At 46.5% G+C, this 7326-nt stretch overlaps 1 long non-coding RNA gene across 1 annotated transcript; it reads left to right on the forward strand.

Annotated features, from left to right (window-relative positions):
• The first annotated feature begins 575 nt into the window (after positions 1–575).
• On the forward strand, positions 576–6073 carry LOC143438885 (uncharacterized). The gene is made up of 2 exons (XR_013107438.1): positions 576–1213; positions 5427–6073. It is a non-coding gene; the product is annotated as an uncharacterized LOC143438885 (long non-coding RNA).
• The last annotated feature ends 1253 nt before the right edge of the window (positions 6074–7326 follow it).

The following is a 7326-nucleotide window of genomic DNA, read 5'->3' on the forward strand; positions in this document are numbered from 1 at the left end:
GCTATCTTTCTTTGTTCCTAGCATTCTCCAGTGGACTTACTGAGCATGGCAGCCAATACGTACTTTGAAAAGGCATACTGCTGGCTACCTGGTGCCCCCTGACTCAGTGCTGCCCCTCTGAGAGGATTTGCCTATATCCTGAGTCTCAAAGCCTATCAATTTGAATTGATTTACAATAAAAGTTTATATAGTTTGAATATAAAATGGCCCCCACAAGAGAAATTAACTTTCCTCCAAAGAAAAAGATCCCTTCTAATCTCTTTTTCTAGAGATAAAACAAAACCAAAAATTAGACGTTAGGACAGGAAGAGGGCTTACATTTGGGGAGCCCGTGGAGACTCTGACCACGGGGATGTCCTGTACCGCTCTGGCCCTCCTGCCAAAGACAACTCTCAGTAAACTCTAGCCCAAATAATGGTGCCCTGGACCCAGTTAAGCCTATGCCCTTTGCCCCACTTCCCTCTGACTCTTCACTAATCTGTTTTGTCATCTTGGACTAGATGATTCTGCCACACCTCAGTTCCCCCCAAGGGCTGACAGGGGGAACCTGAGTGAGAGAGCAGGATCTCAGCACTGACTGCAGGAACCCCAAGTACAGCAAGGCACAGAGGACATCCCAATCTGACATCCCTGCCATGGTGTAGTTAAATTACAGAGATGTCCAGTGAGGGGAGGCACGTTAGCCTGAAACCCCCAAATCCATGAATAGAGGGGAAACTTTGGAATTAAAGGAAACAGCATTATTAGGAAGCTGTGGTCGGTGTTTCACTTGCCCCCATCCTAATGTCTTTAGGAAACCAGATGAAGACAAGTTTCTCTTACAGGAACAGGCGGACAAGTTTGTTACCATCCACCCATGGTATATCCCACCTTCTTCCAAAAAGTATTTATGGCAGGTAGAACTAGGCAAAAGCTATTGGTTTTTTAGCGATTAAAAAATAAGTTAAAAATATTCAGCATCTTTTAGGATGTTGGCAGGGTGGGGATTAAGAGGAGAGGAGACTTGCTAGAATGACACATAGCTGAGAGACAGAGATGGGAGAGAAAGGGAGGGAAGGAGGGAGGATAGAAAAGGACAGACCCTCTATAGCATAAGTCCATTTATTAAGCAAATGACCTTTCTCTCTTCCTCTGCTGTGCTCTGGAAAGGCCTCTGCTGAGCAGTATCGATTAGAGAGCTGGCCACAGTCCCTGCCTGGCAGAATCCATCAAGGTAATACCTGCTTTCAAAGAAGATGGCTTTCTGGTGCTGATGGGTCAGGATCCAGCCGGTTCTTTGCAAGACAGTTTGGATTGTAATGTGCCCCAAGGAAAGTGATCTTCCGGCTGCTTTTTCTTTGATCTTATTCAGTAGGCTGAGCCTAAAAGACGTTGGGTAAAAAAAAAAAAAAAAGATCAAGGTCACCTGAGGTATATAGTAGATATAGGCTAGCCTGGTCTACAAAGCCAGGCCCCCTCCCCCATCCCTATCTCAAAAAGCAAACAACAAATTAAAAAGATTAAAAATAATAAAAGAGAGATAGGAAGACGGTTCAGTGGGGAAACCATTTGCTATGCATGCATGAGGACCTGACTCTGACTTCCCAGAACTCACACAAAGCTGAACGTGTTAGCCTCTGTTTGTAATCCCAGAGCATCTACACAGAGATGGGGGCGCCAACCAGTAAGCTGAGATTGGATATTTCCCAGAAACTCTCAGCCAGCTACACTCTCATACTCAATGACAAACACAAAAGAGAAAGAGGCTTGGTCTCAAATAAGGTGGAGGGCCCCTCATGTGCGATTGGCACACGTGTGCCCATACTCCAACACAGCACACATAGGCACACGCATACCACACCACTCGAACAACAACATGCATGTCTACTAGAAAATAAAGACAAGCCGGGAGGAGGGCTTTAGGACTTTAGGTTTGCTTCCCTCTAGATGCTTTAGCACTAGGACCAGGCCCACCGTTCTGGGGACACCCTGGAACCCTACCCTGAGCTCATGGGGTGAACTGTCATTAGCCAGCCAGTCAATCAGTTGACTAATGGGTCTATATTGGGTACTTGGGGCTAGCGGAGGAAGTGCTTGAATGCCTCCCTTGAAGTTGTTTCAAGGGAGGAAATGTCATTGTGCCACTCTTGACTGCCGATCATGCCTTTAAACAGTAAAGGAAAAGTGGAACAGAGTATCGGTGGTTTTGGTGGCTGCCCTTATTTGGAAAGAGCTGGCTGGGTGACAGCCAGAGCAAGGTCACTTAGACATAGAACTGAACTGTGAAGGCTGCAGCCTGATCCAAGGGCCCAGAGTCTAGAGCCACAACTGCCATGAGCCCAGGCAGCCAGAATAACAAAGAAGACACCTGGTGCTGTGACTTGTGGCTTTAGCTTCTTGTATCCCCTGTGAATTGCTAATGTTCCAGGATACTTGGGAGGTTGGTGTGTTTGCAAGGCCTTCCTGGCTGCCTGCCTACTCCATCCCTATTGGGATGACAGCACATAGGATTTGTTTTGCTTCCGAGCTGGTGGTCTCCAGGAAGCTTTATATGTGTATATAGTTACCCACAGGGCATCGATTCTCTCCTGGCTAATACAAAGGCAGACGTTTTTATGCTGAGCTGATCAGTGGCCAGTCTGAGCCTGCTTTTCATCCACACATGAGAAATTAATTAGTCATTCTGCACCAGCAAAGGGAACAACAGGAGAGTGGGAGTCATGGATCCCCACTTCTGGGGAAGGCTTATGCAGTGTAGACACTCACTTAACCTGCAAAACAACTCTTGTGGCAGTTACTGTTATTATAACCACATTCTATGTTATGATATATTCCCTGTCCCTTTTAGGGAAGATGGGCATTTTCTGGAGCAGGGAAGATGGCTCAGTTGGGAAAGTGAGTAAGCATGTGTAAGTGTGAGGACCTGAGTTTGATTCCCCAGAGCCTATATTAAAAGCCAAGCCCAGTAGCATACACTTGTAATCCAGTGTTGGGGAGACAGAGGCAGAAGGGCCCTTGGGGTCTGCTGGCCAGCTAGTCTAGCTGGATCAGAAAGCTCCAGGTTTGCCAAGAGACCCTGTCTCGATATATAAGGTGGAAAGTGACCGGAGGAGACACCTGACCTTGACTTCTGGCCCCCCTCCCCCCATGCATATTTACACTTATGAACACACACCCACACACAAAATAATTGGTGATGGAAAGGACACACAATTGTCCTGCTTCTCTTTTGCTGCTCAAGGGCACTGGATGAGCCTCTGACTTCTCATCTGTAAAATGGGAGCTGGGATTCAGGAATGGAGAAGGCTCCTTTCTTCTCAGTCTCTTGGATTTGGTGATTCCTCTCATGGCCTTGACTTCGGCTTCTAGGGCTCAAGCCAGCTGCTCAGATCCTGTTCTCTCAATGGTCCCTATGTTAGCAGGCACCAGCCCGAAGGCTCTACCCAAAGCTGTGCCCTCCCACCCTGCCCCAGGGCCATCTTGAACATCTGCCATCACTTCCTGCTTCTTGGCATGTACCGGGCACAACGGGTACCACCCTGTTGTGCCTGGTCAAAGGGCCAGAGCAGGGCAGATGGCAAACAGAGCTGTCACTTGCCACCCTCATGTTGGCTGAAGTCTTGCTTGGCTGGCATCAACCCCCGCTGCTCAGTTCTGCCAAATGGCCTTTGCAGACGGAGCCCTGACAAGAGAATATAGTTTCTGTTTCTCGTGGCTTTTGATCTTCCAGCTGGATGAGGACACTCAGCTCCTTTTCCGATTCTAATGTTCTTGGGTATTGATTGCATCAGACACATGAGAGGCTTGATGGTCTTCCACCCTGCTCCCACTGGTCAGAAGGGCTAGATGCCACAGTGGAGTCTGAGTCGAGGGCCAGGAGAGACTTAGCATGGCCACAGGGTATTGAGAGAGCTGTGGGCTAGAGTCTGGGCCTTTATCTTTCCTGGTCGTCTATCTCAGAACTCTTTGTGCAATAGAGGCAGGAATAAATGATCTCTGGAGGAAATTCCACCCTCTGCCTTTGTCTGTCTGTCTGTCTGTCTGTCTCTGTCTCTGTCTCTGTGTCTGTGTGTGTGTGCGTGCGTGCGTGCGTGCGTGCGTGCGTGTGTGTGTGTGTGTGTGTGTGTGTGTCTGTAGGTCAGAGGCCAAGTTCAGGTGTCATTTCTCAGGTGCCATCCACCTTGTCCTTTGAGTCAGGGTCTCTTATTGACTCAGAGCTTGCTGCCCAGGCTAGGTTGGTGGGCTACCCAGCCCCAGAGAGCCACCCGCCTCCACCTCCCTGTGGCCCACCCATCTCCACTTCCCTGGCACTGGGTTTACAAGCACACACCACTATGCTTGATTTTTTTTTTTAAATACATGGGTTCTGAGGAATTGAACTTAAGTCCTCCTCCTCATTGGTACGTATGCCGCAAGCCCTTTATTGACTAAGTTAGCTCCCCAGCCTTAAACAAAACTTTATTAGTACATGGCCATGTTTACTGGCTGAAGCTGCTGTTGTACGACCAAGACAAATTGTTGCAACAGAGGCCGCATGTGGCCTCCGAAGCCTAAAATGTTTGGTATCTGGCCCTTAGGAGCAAAAGCCAGGCGCGCTCTCTCTCTCTCTCTCTCTCTCTCTGTCTCTCTCTCTCTCTCTGTCTCTCTCTCTGTCTCTCTCTCTGTCTCTCTCTCTGTCTCTTTCTCTGTCTCTCTCTCTCTCTGTCTCTCTCTCTCTCTGTCTCTCTCTCTGTCTCTCTCTGTCTCTCTCTCTCTCTGTCTCTTTCTCTTTTTTTTTCTCTCTTCTCTTAGTCATACGGGTTATAGAAATGCCTGCTGCTTTCTGTGTAGTTACAGCTGTTTAATTAAACCTTATAGGGTCAGGTGTGAGTCAGACCTCAGAAGTGTTTGACTTGGGGTTTTCTTTACCTTGCATGGCTAGTGTGGCATGTATCACCCTGGTGGGTCTGGGGCAGCATCCCACAATCGAATACATTACTTTGTTTTTAAATCTATTCTAATTGTTTTCATTTTCTTTTTTATTTTATATGTATGTCACCATGTGGGTGCTGGGACCTGAACTCAGTCAGGTCCCCTGCAAGAGCAGTGTGCACTCTTAATTACTGGGCTATCCCTCAGCCTCACATGATTTTTTTTTTTTCTAGAGTAAAATAGAGAACTACTCCTAGTTTATAAATAAAACCATAATTAGATTCCCATCAATTTAGGCCAGTCTCTATGACAAAATGTATTCATATCGCATGAAAGATGGCTGCCAAATGAGTTAAGTAGGCCACTTTTGGAGACCATAGGAACTTTAAACTAGAAGGCCATTTGGAATGGGTCTGTATGGTTGATGAGAAAGCAGAGACTGGGAAGGTTCATGCTGAAGTTCTCTAGTTGGTAAAAAAAAAAAATGGGCTTAGACCTGACTTGAAGCCTGATTTGTCTCTGGATTTATTTTCTAGGCCCCCTGAAGGCCCAGGTTTCATCCTATTGGCTCCCGTGTCACCTTGCACGAAGCTTCCCTGAGAAGGAAAACCTATATTCACCTCTAACATTTCCAGGGGTTCTTTGCCTCAAAATCTAGTGTGGGGAGCCAACAGAAGGCGGCTATCATCCTTGCAGCCATCTTGAGCCATATACCCTAACAAGAGACTTGATTACATTAGCCTGCAACAACTGAGCGCTCTGATAATATCTTGCTTTAGATACCCAGGATTTTCCCTTGGGTGTGTGAGACTTAAAGGTGTGTGACTTAAGGGCGTGACTTAGAGATCAGATTTAGAGACAAGACCTAAGGGCATGATTAAAGGTGTGACTTAGAGGCGTGGCTTAGAAGTGAGACATATAAAAGGCGAGAGGCAGACAGAAGAGTTCAGAACAATTTGGAGTAACAGAGAATCAGACACTTCAGGCAGTACAACTTGGAGTAGGAATTAGGCATTGAGGAAGAATACTTATTAGTTATTAGGCACTTGGCACTTGGAGGAAGAACTTGGAAGAAGTAACTTGGAACTTGGAGGCACTAAGGACTAGGAACTAGGGACTAGAACTCAAGACTTGGGACTTAGACTAGGAAGAGAGACTGAAGAATAAACAGGATTGAATCACACTCTGTCTGGTCTCCATTCCTCGAATCCATCCTCACTCTCTCTCTTGCTGAACCCCGACCCACGGATTGGAGCAGCTTGGGGCAGTGCAGGCTCTAACAGTTTAGCCCCCAAGGCTTTTGGCAGTGTGAGTTCCAACATTGATAAAGCGGTCCACGACAATCTATTACTTAATTACCGGTTAACTGGGGACATCATACTTCAGTGGTCTCTATTTGAAGATGGAGCCTGGGTATTCATCTTTTTTGGTCTTCTCCAAAAGAGGCTGAGTGTTCAGTCTTTGGTGATGATTCATGACCACAACTATAGGAGGTATAAAGCAAATGACTTGGGAGGTGGCTCAGTCACTGGCAAGAGGACCTGAGTGCCATCCCTAGCACCTGTGTAAAAGAACCGGAAGTGGCAGCATGAGCCCGTGATCTCCTTAGGAGACAGACACAGGAGGATCCCTGAGGGCTTGCTGGACAGCTAGTCTACTGAACTGGTGAGTTCTAGGTTCAATGGGAGGCTCTGTTTCAAAACAAAAGAAAAAAAAAAAGGATAGGAAACAATTTAGAAGGACACCTGATGTCAACCTCTGGAACACATACACACAGACACCTAGAGAGACAGACAGACATAGAGACATACACACAAACACACAGATATATACACATATGCACACACATAGACAGACACATACACAGACATACACAGAGACAGACAGACAGACATAGAGACAAATATAGCACACAAACAGACACATATACACAGACACACATACATATAGACACATATACACAAACACACAAATATACATATACACACACAGACAGACACACAGATATAGACTGACAGACAGAGACATACACACACAGATAGACACATATAAACACACACAGAGACACACACACATACAAACACATACAGAGAGATACACATAGACACATACAGGTGCACAATTTAATCTGAGCAGTAAGTCTATGTTTTCTGCCCAGCATGGGGTGGAATACAGGAGGTTGTAGGTGTCTGACCATAGAATAAGACACACGTAGGACACACTCTATTTGACTCCACTATAAACCTCAACACTCCCTAACCTGAGGGGCCAGATTTGGAAATAGGTTCCTGTGGAATTAGACCATGTGTGTACCATACGTTGTTGAAAAATATACCTCAGAAAATGAGTAGATCTGAAAACAGGTATCTCAATCATCAAGGGCAACAAGCAGGCAAAGACAGCCATCCTTCTGTGGTTGATGTCAGCAGGAAAGCC

The sequence above is a fragment of the Arvicanthis niloticus genome, chromosome 26, assembly GCF_011762505.2.
Source record: "Arvicanthis niloticus isolate mArvNil1 chromosome 26, mArvNil1.pat.X, whole genome shotgun sequence".
Taxonomy (NCBI): Eukaryota; Metazoa; Chordata; class Mammalia; order Rodentia; family Muridae; genus Arvicanthis; species Arvicanthis niloticus.